Here is a 13,228-nt window from a genome sequence, read left to right as displayed (position 1 = left end):
AGTGTCATTAGCACTTGAATATGACCTAATCAGGGGAGAAGACAAAAGGAAAAGCTGACAGGTGTTGGAGATCACACAAGTCTTCACTAACAGCAAAGGAAAAACCAAAGAACTGGCTAATTTAAAAATAAAGTTAAAAATCTTTGATGAAATAAAGTAAAACCAGTTTCAAGTTTTTTGGTGGGTGAAAAGTAGTACCTGTTTTATTTAAAATGAAATGCTTGAGTTCAATCAGTGAAATGCCTCTGGAAGTGATTTTCCCAGTTAATTAGACTGACAGAATTACTGAGACTGTAATGAGTTGCTGTGCATCAATCAGTACATGCTCTGTCATGCTGCTCCGTTGAGAGTTCTGGATGTGGTGGAGATGGAACATTCCACTTCCGTGCTCCTTGCGGGTAGAAAACAACTGCAGAGCTTCATGGGCCAATAAAAGGAGCAGCTTTTTTTCTCTCATCCTTTCATTCCCAGAATCTTATGTGTTGATGAAAATGCAGAGTTGGTTACAAATCAGGTTTAAATGCAACTGAAAGACATTGGGAAAAGAAGGTGAAATTGGGTTGTATTGGGTTTAGTTACAAGCCCTAAAGATAAGCAGAGATAAGATGAACAGAGATCATTAACTTCTTCACTCCTGAATTATTTATTTTCACATGCAAAATGAGGCACAAATGTGGTTGAGGAGATAAGCATCTAGTCTGATCTTTTTTTCTATTTTGTACATTCTTCTGCACACAAAAATGACAAATCTCTGAAACTCTAGGGGGTAATTACTAGTTAGAGATTTATTACAAATATTTCTACAGGCACAACATGAAAGGCTCCTTGATGCAAATGAAAAAGCCAAAGTATTAATAGATCATTTCCTATGTTGCCAAATATATCTTGGCACTCTTAAAATCCATGTTTTCACTCCTTGACAGTCTTGGTATTGGGCACAAAATAATAAATGACTCACACCCCTTCGTTAGATGTCTGTGAGATCATTTTTCTCCACCATGTAATTTGCACAAAGTTACATGAATAGACTTGTTTCATACAGGGGACAAATATGACCTAATATATTCACTATACTAATACATTCAAACAATAATTTAAAAGACCCTTCATCTATCTTAGAATATAAATTATTAGCTTCTTGTGAAAGTTAGTGGAATATGTCTTCTACCAATTCAGGGCTAGATTCACAAAAGGATTTAGGTACCTAACAACCGTTTTAGTCATCTGAATACCAGAATCAGGCCCCCCTGGCATTCACAAAACTCCTGCTCAGCTGCCTCTGAACTCTGGGCATCTAAAATCACCCAGTACCTAAATTTTTGCAGTAAGAGTTTTCTAGGTGCCTATGTTTCTGTCTTTCAATTTGTGCATTGCAGCTCCACACCAGACATCCTGGTACCTAATCCCCAGAGCGATCTGGGAGAAGATAGGTGCTCCTCCACCTAACTTGCCTGCAGGACCCAATCTGGTAAGTGTGCTCAGGTCTCCCTTACCAGATCAGGCTCCTATAGGTGACCTTATAACAAAAAAGGCCAAGAAGGCAACCTCCCTAATAACTTTTAGCCCACTGGTGAGGGTACTTATTTGGGATGGGAAAGACCCCTGCTTATAATCTTTTTTTCTTTGCCTAAATGTGTGACTGTGAAGGATGGTCTTGTGGTTAGGGTGCTAGTCTGGGAGATAACTATGGATATGTGTACACAGCAGCTGGGAGATGTGATTCCCAGCATGGGGAGACAGGCACACACTAACTCTGCTTGAGCTAGTGCACTAAAATAGCAAAGTGGTTGCAGTGACTCAAACTAGCCACCCGAGTTTGTATCCAGGGAATCTGGAAAGATTGTAGTTGAGCGGCTAGTTTGTGCCACTACTAGGGTGACTAGATAGAAAGTGTGAAAAATCGGGATGGGGGTGGGTAATAGTCACCTATATAAGACAAAGCTCCTAATATTGGGATGGTCCCGGTAATATCAGGACATCTGATCACTCTAGCCGCTGCCCATGCCGCCCACCATGGCCACACTGCTCAGCCTAGCATGCTAAAAATAGAAGAGCTAGCACATGTATGCCTAACAGCACTGGGAATTACACCTCCCAGCTGTTGTGTAGACGTACCCTGTATTATTTAATGCTGTTAAGCATTGTGAGATACATGTCATTACTGTACAATGTAAGGACCCAATCCTGCAAATAGATGCATTTGTGTGAACTCTGACACTTATGTCTAAGTGGCATTCTCTGTTGGTGTAAGAGTCTGCACTCCCATTTTTGTTGGCAGGATCAAGGCCCAAAGCTGTGTGGTATCATAATCACTCAGAGTCAGAATTATGAAGTATTGTAGCCATGCCATTCCTAGGATATTAGAGAGACAAGGTGAGTGAGGTGATATATTTTATTGGACCAGCTTCTGAATGGAGAGGCAACATAGTGCCTTGGAAGGGGTGAAGCGAGACATGTGACAAGAGGTGGGACTGCCCACCTCTCTCAGGTTTGCTGCCTTCCCTTTGGCTAGGGGTGGGTGACTTCTTATGTGAGCTTCCCCTCCTGCATGTTTAAACTCTCCTGGCCTTTTCAAAAGGCTTTCACTCCTGCAGCATGCTCTCTCTTGTCAAGTAGAATCCAGTGGAAGAAAAGAATTCCCAGTTCTTACCTGTCACTCAATTTAGCTACTTTATCCCTACATGCAGAGGCAGCAAGAGAGAGAGATGGGGGAATTTTGTGTTGCAGTTGCTGTGGAAACCTATCCAGATATTGCCCGTGCATTCCACATGTCTGTCTCTCTCACCTTCCCATTCTCACAGATGGGACTATTTGTGTTTTGACGGGAAAAAAGAAATGGAGGGAAAGGTTTGGATAACAATGACCACTGAAAAGTGCAGTGTAGAGGGAGAGAATATGAAGTTGCTCATGGTTAGGGCTCCAAGTCTGTCACTGAGGTCACAGATTCTGTGACTTTCTGCAACCTCCATGACTTCTGCAGGGGCCAGTGTTGCTGACCTCAGGGCCAGCTGCTTGGGTGGTCCCTGGGACAGCCACACCAGCTGCTGCTCCAGTTGGTGCTGCTGGCCCTGGGCATCCCCTCCGCAGCATTGCCCTTCCCCATCAGTGGCCCCTCTGGATGTCTCCCTACCAGCACCCCCCCCCACACACTCTCTAGTGCCCCCCCCACCCTCCAAGATTTAATTACAGGTATTTTTAGTAAAAGTCATGGACAGGTCATTGCTTGGTAGGGGAATGTTTTCGGTGTTTATCATTTGTACAGCATGTTTTCATTTCTATTGTCATCCAATGCTTTTCTTGTTCCATGTAATCTAGTTTTGTTGTGCATTGACAGCAAGAAACTTTGTTATATTCTCAGAACAGCAATTTTAGCATTGTGATTTGCCTAAGGGCTCCTACTTTGGTGTGTGCATTGTGGGAATTTGATGTATGGTTCTGTCATTTCTAAAACAAAATAAACTTCCTCCAAAATAAAGGAGCGATCCTGCATTTAATCACTGGGCACCCCAAAATCTCATTAAAATTTGAGTTTCATAACTGGGCCCCAGGGCCGGCCCACAACATTTTGGCACCTGAGGCAGGGAGCTCAAATGACGCCCCCATACCCCCTCGCTTGGGCCAAAACTTTGAAAGGTCTCAATTCTGCCTTCTTCCTGTACTACTCCTCTCATGGTACTGCTCTGCTACCTACCCCAATAAAGGAGAACTAACAACTTAAAATGCTTTGTTCAAAAATTTTAAGCAACACTTAACTTTCAAACGCCTGAACAGCAAATATAACTTTACTTATCTGCATAGAAAACACTGGCATTTTTATCTGTTTGAATAATCAAAGTGGTGCTTTCCGTGCCTTCTTGGTTGCAAAGATTTGAACATCTTCCTGAAGGTCCACAGTCTGGGCCAACTCATGCTCTGTTGAGATGGTTGCAAGGTTGACCAGCCTCTCCTGTGTCATTGTGGAACGTAGATGTGTTTTTAATAACTTCAGTTTGGAGAAGCTGCGTTCTTCACCGGCAACTGTTACAGGAAGTTTTAGAAATATAAGCAGAGCAACAAAAGCATTTGGAAAGAGGGTGGTCATCTTATTTGTGCACATATATTCCAGAACAGCCTTTGGAGTTGATCCTGCTGAAATGTATCTTGAAAGGGCTTTCAGTTCATCACCTAAATCACTCGCATCAATATCGCACATATCATCATGTGTCACTGTCTCTAGTGCCCTGCATTGCTGGTGTAGGTTGTCTTCAGTTATAGTGAGGAGTTTTGGAATATTACGCAACATCCCAAATATACTTCTGTGTTCCTTGAGCTGAATGAAATGTTTTTCAACTGACTGTATTGCACAATCTAGCACCCGGTTAAAGAATTCAACTTTGAATTGTTGTTTGGGGTCTCTTATGGGATTATCCTGTGCCTTGTAATTAAAATGTCTTCTTCTTTGAAGACTACCTGAAAGGGGGTTCCAAAGAGGATGGATCTAGACTGTTCTCAGTGGTACCTGATGACAGAACAAGGAGTAATGGTCTCAAGTTGCAGTGGGGAAGGTTTAGGTTGGATAGTAGGAAAAACTTTTTCACTCAGAGACTGGTGAAGCACTGGAATGGGTTACCTAGGGAGGTGGTGGAATCTCCTTCCTTAGAGGTTTTTAAAGGTCAGGCTTGACAAAGCCCTGGCTGGGATGATTTAGTTGGGAATTGGTCCTGCTTTGAGCAGGGGGTTGGACTAGATGACCTCCTGAGGTTCCTTCCAACCCTGATATTCTATGACTCTTGTATTGTTGAATGGGTGGGAAAATAGCTTCAGTGTGAAGTTCCTCTGCCAAATTCTGTGCACTCTTCAGAACGTTTTGAAATCCCTCATCTGACAGGTAAGACTGTAGGTATGACTTTGCTTTGTCCAATTGTTCCATTGCTTCAGATATATCAAGGTCAACACCTTGGAGTCTCTTGCTTACAATATTTCAAACAGTATGTCATGCCACAACACTAAGCCACACAGAAATTTGAAGTTATGTATGTTTCTGGTGATTCCATTTCCCTCTGCCACTGATCTCCCACAAATAGTTCCTGTCATAGCATTGTCCTCCATAATGGTAACTACGGCATCATCTATCTTCCCAGTTTGGTGTCTGATAGGCTTTATCGTCTCCACTCGGCTTTTCCATCGTGTGGCATTCAGTGGTTTCAGTGTCAGAGAGGATGTTCCCAGATGTTGCTTCAAAATTTGCCATCAATGAGTTGATGCAGAGAAAAATACATAGATGCTTTGAATTACCTTAAGAAATTCAGCAGCCTCAAGTCACTAGAAGCTGCATCACTGATCACCAAGTTCAATGAATGAGAACTGCATGGGACAAAAAAAGCTTGAGGGTTTAACTCTCAGATCCTCTGTTCTTTCCTATCATGTTGGCACATTATCGTAGCCCTGACCTCTCATGTCAGCTATAGCAATTTCCATATCTTCCAGCTTTTTAAGAAGCACATCTGTCATACCAGCTCCTGTAGTATGATCAATGTCAAATTCTGGAAAATGATCTGACAATCACCATTGCAGGGACATTTTCACTAGGTTCTGTTACAAAATGCACCATTAACATCATTTGTTCCGTATGGCTGATGTCAGGTGTGCAGTCCAGAATAACAGAGTAATATCTTGCTGACTTCAGATCTACCACAATCTTCTGTTTGACTTTTGTTTCCAGTAACTGTAGGATCTCCTTTTGAATTGTTTTTCCAAGGTAGTGGTGTGTGTACATTTCTTGGGTGGTGACTCTTCTTAGATGCTCCTGAGTACAGCATCAAACTCAGCCATCAGCCCTACAATTTTAAGGAAGTTTCCATTGTTTGGCACATACAGCCGTTCTGAAATGCCACGCAGTGCTAGGTTTTGGGTAGCAAGCATTCTCACAATGGCAATGAGCCTTTTCAGAACAATTTGCCAGTAAAGAGATCCCGATGCAATCTTCTCTTGTTGCTGACCATCTATGGTGGCCTTTAACCCTAGTCTCATCTCAAGCTCTTTCCACCTTTGGAATGCTCTCTGGTGATTTGCTGCCTTCTCATGGCATACCAGATTTCTAGCCAGATTTTTCCAGTCCTTTGTTCCTGAAGAACCCAATGTGGCTGGAACATTAGACTGGAAGAGTTTTCAACAAAAGCAGTATGCAGCATTCTGGGTTTTTGAGTACATAAGCCATGGCCTCTCCACTTTGTCACCATTGGGGATTTCACACCTGTAATGTGTTGGATGGAATCTTTTATTTTCATGGTCTTTGGAGAACATGAAGTTTTTCACTGCTGTGGTCCATGCAGTACAAGGAAGTCCATCAGGCTACTGCTTAAGTAGGTCCACATTCCTGGATCATCTAGACTTAAAGAACTAAACTCAGCAGCAGCCGTTTCTTGTGCCTCTACCACACTCTTCTCTGATCTACACTTTTCTTCAGGAATGTGCATGGTTACATCCATATGGATGCTGCAGTAGCTGCCAGGTCACCTGCACTCTGACTAACAGGAAGATCGGACATCTCCTCACCACTCACATCCTCACTGGGACCGGAATGCTCACCATGAACATTTGTGTCTATGTATCTCAGGAGAGCTCCTTCCTGCTTAGATAGAAAAAGCTTCCTTTGCTTGCTTTCTTTTTCTGAATGCTGCCCCACAGGGATGTTTTCTTCTTTCACTCATGACTGCTGTTCTGTGCCAGCTATAGTGGCTCTCAACACTCAATTGAAGGGGACAAATAAGCAAGCTGGTAGCAGGGCCTGAGTGAGGGAAGATATTAGCGTCTTAAGGGCCTAACTGGCTCCTACTACTTCAGTTGACTGCCTGTTCTCCTCAAGTGGGTTCAGGGAAGCAGAAGGAAACAGGAAGCTCCTTGAGAAGCTGATGTTAATCAGTCCAGGCTCCTGGGGGTGCTAGAGAGGTCATAAGAGGCTCCTCCTCCTCTCTCTCCCTGCAGCTCCTGCTGCTTTCTGTTATTCCCTCTCATCTTTTCTCCTGCCTGCCTGTTATGTCTCTTGTGCCCTCCTTCCTCCAGCACAGCACTCCACCATCTCTGTGCATCTAGAGCAGAGAGAATACATATGCACCAGCAGCAGACACAATTTTCTGCACTCTGAGTCCTAGTGGCACCCTCCCACAGTTTGGCACCTGAGGCAGCTGCCTCAGTTCGCCTCATGGTAAGGCCAGGCCTGCTGGGCCCTAGCTTTATAAATCCAGAAACATAAAATAGAACCAACATCTTTCTATTAATTAAATCAGGCTCCCTTTTTCATTTTCATTAGAGATAGGAGAACTTCCTATTTCAGTCTCATTGAGCATTATTGGTTTGAATGTTTGACTTGAATACAGATGGTACTGGGCTTCTGTCAGCTTAGAAGAGAATGTGAAAATGGGTATGTGTGGAGGACTAGAATAGGGTGTCCCAAAAACATGGCAACCATGAAAGAAAGTGGAGAGAATGTGTAACAGAGAATGGGGAGAAAGAGGCAAGAGGGAAAATTGTTAATGAAAATAATGAATGTCCTGTTAAAAGGTGGGCTGGCCCTTTAAGGGAGTTTGGCTCAGTCACACCTATGTCTAGTTAACTAACTCCCCTGGGTGGTGAATGTAGAGGCTTCATACAAGAAGGAGCCTTCTTAGCTCACTAGGGAGAAGGGAAGTTGGAAGAGGAGATTGAGAGAGATGGGATGGAAGGTGTGAGGAGGAACTCCACAATGGAGTCAAGGAAGTGGCCAACTGATACACACACGTCCACGGAGTGGTATGGAAAGGCCCAGAGCAGTGCAGCAAAGGTTCTGTGAAGATGGCTCTTTGCTGCTTGCTACAGGGAGTCACTGACTCTCTCCTGTGTTCCCCTATAAAGCCTCTGAGCAAGATGGTGGGAAAACTGCCTTGAGTGGGGTGTGGGGGGGTGGATGGACTGTTGAGCCTGGAGTCAGACTGAAGACCCAATATGAGGTTGCTGAACCATTGTTTGTTTTGTTGACCCATAGGCATTGTGATTTGGCTAGAGGGCTAAATAATTAAGATCAGTGGAATTGACCTATCCAAAAGTGAGAGACTGAAGTGCCTGGTACTAGAAGACGGGAACTGAGGTAGAGAGCATCAGGTACCAAGGTTGCCTTGTCACATCCCCATGTATAAACCTAGCTTCTGGGGTCAAAGAGACTACCTCAATTGTATTGTATAGAACAGGGGTCCCCAACCTTTTTAGGTCCAGGGACCGGTTTCGTTTGCTGGACCCTCCGCAGGCGTGCCTGCGGGAGGTCCAGCTGAGCCGCGGGACGAGCGCTCCCTCCGCAGTCGTGCCTGCGGGAGGTCCGCTGCTCCCGGGGCTCAGCTGGAGCTTCCGCAGGCACGCCTGCGGGAGGTCCACCGGCTCCAGCTGAGCCCCGGGAGAGCGGACCTCCTGCAGGCACGACTGCGGAGGGAGCGCTCGTCCCGCGGCTCAGCTGGACCTCCCACAGGCATGCCTGCGGAAGCTCCACTGGGTCGGTTCGCGGCCCGGTTTCTAAGAGGCCGCGGACCGGTACCGGGCCGCGGACCGGGGGTTGGGGACCCCTGGTATAGAACATACATATACACACAGATCCCTATAGTTGTAACAAGAAAGTTTTTTTTTATCCTTAATGCAAACTCTTAAAGTATAATTCATGCAACTTTTTTTTAAATGAGAACTTTTCATTTTGTTAAAAAATGACACATGAAAAGCTTCATTTTTGAGAGTGGGCAGGGATTGTGGTGGAGAACCACATTACTACTGTCATAAACATACAGCTAAGGGTAGCATAAAATCCCCCCTTTACCTGTAAAGGGTTAAGAAGCTCAAATAACCTGGTTGGCACCTGATCAAAAGGACCAATAAGGGGAGAAGATATTTTCAAATCTGTGGGGGAAGGTTTTTGTTTTGTGCTCTCTTTGTGTGTTCTCTCCGGGTCAGTGAGGAACCAGGGCAGGGAAAATACATCTCCTAAAGCCATACCTGAACTAAGCAACTAAGATTACAAATTGTAAGTAATAGAAAGGAAATGCATTAGATTATCTTTTGTTTTAGCTTGTGAATTTTCCCTAGGCTAAGAGGGAGGTTTATTCATGGTTGGTGGTTTTTTTTTTTTTTTTTTGGTAACTTTAAAGTTTTGCCTAGAGGGGAATCCTCTGTGTTTTGAATCTGATTACCCTGTAAAATTACTTTCCATCCTGATTTTAGAGGTGCTTCTTTTACTTTTTCTTTATAGTGAAGTTCTGCTTTTAAGAACCTGATTGGTTTTAGTGTCCTAAAAACCCAATGGGCTGGTCTGTGCTCACCTTGTTTGCTCTCAAGCCTCCCCAGGAAAGGGGGTGAAGTGACTTGGGGGGATATTTTGGGGAAAGAGGAACTCCAAGTGGTCCTTTTCCTAAATCTTTATCTAAATTACTTGGTGGTGGCAGCGATACCATTCCAAGGACAAGGAAGAATTTTTACCTTGGGGAAGCTTTTAACCTAAGCTGGTGGCGATAAGCTTAGGGGGTCTTTCATGAGGGTCCCCACATCTGTACCCTAGAGTTCAGAGTGGGGAGGGAACTCTGACAACTACTCTTTTCCATCTCTTTCCAGTGGAAAAAATACAAAACTGAGAAAGTGGAGGTCCCTCCTGTCGTGTCTTCCCTTCCCCGCCCCCCCAAAAACCCCCAACCCAAATGTGTTTGAAAAAGTAGTCAACCAAAATGATGATTTTACCTTGGTTGAAAAGGCACATTCCCCTGGAAAAGTTATGATGAAAATCTCTAAACAACTCAGACAAAGGCAGATAAGTGAAAGAGTTTTACCTGTGTTACATGGGAGCTAGCTTTTCTGAGGTCAGTTTTCAGGCACTCCTGTGATGCAGTTTTTGGCCCAAAACAAGTATTTTGGGACTTGTAGTTCAGCAATCATGGGAACTGTAAATTGCTAAATATGCTGGCTATAAAAAGGCCTGGTTTTCTTAATTAGGAAGATCAAGGAAATAGTTGTCTTGCTGTGGGTCTCCTTGACAAAACAGACTTTAAAAAAAAAGCTGGAGTTCTGTTCTTTTTAAGGGGAAATGATTGAGGAAGTAGCTTGAGAGGAGCTGAGCAAAGGCTTTTTTTAGAACAGGAATTCTCAAACTAGTGCACGAGGTTATTACATGGGGAGTTGCGAGCTGTCAGCCTCCACCCCAAACCCTGCTTTGCCTCCAGCATTTATAATGGTGTTAAATATATGTAAAAAGTGTTTTTAATTTATAAGGGGAGGGGGATTGCTATGTGAAAGAGATCACCAGTACAAAAGTTTGAGAACCACTGTTTGAGCCATTCATGAATAAGAATGAACCCATGAGAAAAGGAGAGATGGTCCACTCAGCTGCTAATGAGGGGGCTGTTGCCCAGGGAATTTGGGTAGACAAAAAGAATACACAGGCCTTGTTGGAGGGCTAAGTCAATGGAGAAACTGAAGTACTGGCAGAATCTAATGGGAAGGTAAATGGCATTTCTCATAACCTTATAGCACAAATTGACTCTCAAATGTGTGTCTTTTTGTTGGCCCATAACTTCTACTGAGTGGAATCCAGGAAACAGAAAACTACCGGGGATTTTGTGAGGGGCAGGGAAATAGCAAGGGGAATAGGCATAGAAGTGGAAGGAAGAAGGGCGGTAGTGATTGTGGAAGAGAACAGGAAGCCTGGGGAAAGTGGGCATCAGTTTGCCATTGGATTGAACCCCCACGTTCCCACTGAAGCAAACAGAAGTTTCCCACTGACATTGCTGGGCGTGGGTTAGCTCACTGTAGAGATGTGTGTAGATTTAGATCACCTGAATCTGGTAGCTTAAGTTGTCTCAGGTGTAGATAGGCTTTTCTAGGATTCGCTGTCTTCTGGGACTTTTACAAAGCTTTTTTTCTTTTCTTTTTTTTAAACTGTAACATCTGCTCTTTGGTCAGTGAGAAATTTAGTGACTCCCGTGCTGCCACCATGTTTAGTGTGTCTGTCTGCAGACATGATCTTTATACCACTTAATACCACTTTATACCACTTGCTTCTGCTTTGTTGTATTTCCTAGCCAGCCTGGAAGCAGTGAGACTAATTTAAATTTTCCTTTGAAGGCAGTAAGATTCATGGTCCTTCTAATCTTGTGGTGTTCCAGAGCTGCTCTGGTCTCTCAAGGCACAACTAAGCTTTAAATTTTGATTTAATTAATAAGTAACATCAAAAGTGGCAATAAATAACCTAGTAAAAACATGATTTGGAATATACTTACTTGATTGTGTTTTGAGGGAGGCTCATACTGAAGTTTGCCTCAGGCAGCAAAATGTCTGGGGCTGGTCCTACTTTAGAGAATCAATAGCTTTCACACTAGGAATTTAAAAAAATCATTAATGATCAATACTGCTGCTTATCGAAGTACTTTCAATAGCTCCCATCATGGTAGCACCCACATACCTCTTGTAGTGCCCTGCAAATGGCTCTGTCTAGCAGCTCTTTACAAGTTTTATTGGTCCTACAAACTTCTGTAATGATGCTATATAATCTTGCTATCTACTCACACTTTATCTAATAACTATATGCAAGTGGTAGCCAAAAATCAGAATTTCTATCCTGTGGGAAATTCTGCTAACTCCAAAATTTAGTCCTAAATCCACTGAAAAGTCAAAATAGCAACTTTTTGCAGAACAGAAACTTCCAAAAACCTTTAATGTGGAAATGTCAAAACACCTTGTTTTGATACAACTGAAATGAAATGTTTCAACCTTCCCAAAGCATCTTAGTAACAGCTTAGCAACAGGTCGTCTTTATACAGTTCTGTAGTGAAGTGAGACTCACCCATGCAGTGCAACTCTGTGGAAACTATAGAACCTGAACCACCAAAAAATAAAACTAACCTTCTGCTGATGGCATTTGACTCAGATGATGAAAATGAACATGCGTTGGTCTGCTCTGCTTTGGACTGTTGAGCAAAACCCGTCATCAGCATGGATGCATGTCTTCTGGAATGGTGGTTGAAGCATGAAGGGACATATGAATCTTTAGTGCATCTGGCACATACATATCTTGCAATGCCAGCTACAACAGTGCCATGCGAACGCCTGTTCTCACTTTCAGGTGACATTGTAAACAAGACATGGGCAGCATTACAAGCCTGCAAATTGTAACCAAACTTTTTTGTCTGAGCGATTGGCTGAAGTAGGACTGAGTGGATTTATAGCTTCTAAAGTTTTACATTGTTTTATTTTTGAATGCAGTAATTTTTGGACACAATTGTACATTTATAATTTTAACTTTCATTATAAAGAGATTGCACTACAGTACTTGTATTGGTGAATTGAAATATACTATTTTGTTTTTTGCAGTGCAAATACTTGTAATAAAAATAAATATAAATTGAGCATTGTACACTTATTGTGTTTTAATTGAAATCAATATATTTGAAAATGTAGAAAACATCAAAATATTTAAATAAATGGTATACTATTATTGTTTAACAGTGTAATTAATCATGTTTAATTTTTTAATCACTTGACAGCCTTAGTGCAAAATATTATGAATAGAGAGAGAGAGAGAGATCTTGGAATCATTGTGGATAGTTCTCTGCAAACATCCACTCAATGTGCAGTGGCAATCAGAAAAACTAACAGAATGTTGGGAATCATTAAGAAGGGAATAGATAATAAGACAGAAAATATCAATTGCCTCTATATAAATCCATGGTATGCTCACGTCTTGAATACTACATGCAGATGTAATCTCCCCATCTCCAAAAAGATGTATTGGAATTAGAAAAGGTTCAGAAAAGAGCAACAAAAATGATTAGGGTCATGAAACAGCTTCCATATGAGGAGCGATTAATAAGACTGGGACTTTTCAGCTTGGAAAAGAGACGACTGGGGGTGTGGGAGGGATGTGATACAGGTATACGAAATGGATGACTGGTGTGGAGAAAGTAAATAAGGAAATGTTATTTACTCCTTCTCATAACACAAGAACTCGGGGTCACTGAATGAAATTAATAGGCAGGAGTTTTAAAACAAACAAAAGGAAGTACACAACGCACAGTCAATATGTAAAAAGAACAGGAGTACTTGTGGCACCTTAAAGACTAACAAATTTATTTTAGCATGAGCTTTCGTGAGCTACAGCTCACTTCTTCGGATGCATAGAATGGAACACACAGACAGGAGATATTTATACATACAGAGAACATGAAAAGGTGGAAGTATGCATAACAACAGG

At 42.6% G+C, this 13,228-nt stretch overlaps 1 long non-coding RNA gene across 1 annotated transcript in view; it reads right to left on the bottom strand.

Annotated features, from left to right (window-relative positions):
- Positions 1-206: 206 nt before the first annotated feature.
- LOC123367055 overlaps positions 207-13,228 on the bottom strand; it is a 30,336-nt gene continuing 17,314 nt past the window's right edge. Inside the window, exons 2-3 of the long non-coding RNA XR_006578286.1 lie at positions 11,259-11,353; positions 207-526 (exon numbers count right to left, since the gene is read on the bottom strand). This is a non-coding gene — a long non-coding RNA (uncharacterized LOC123367055). The remainder of the gene's footprint in view (positions 527-11,258; positions 11,354-13,228) is intronic.

This window comes from Mauremys mutica, chromosome 3 (assembly GCF_020497125.1).
Source record: "Mauremys mutica isolate MM-2020 ecotype Southern chromosome 3, ASM2049712v1, whole genome shotgun sequence".
In the NCBI taxonomy this organism is placed as follows: Eukaryota; Metazoa; Chordata; order Testudines; family Geoemydidae; genus Mauremys; species Mauremys mutica.
The sequence above is the reverse complement of the archived record's forward strand: the minus strand, read 5'-3'. Positions and strand labels throughout refer to the sequence as shown.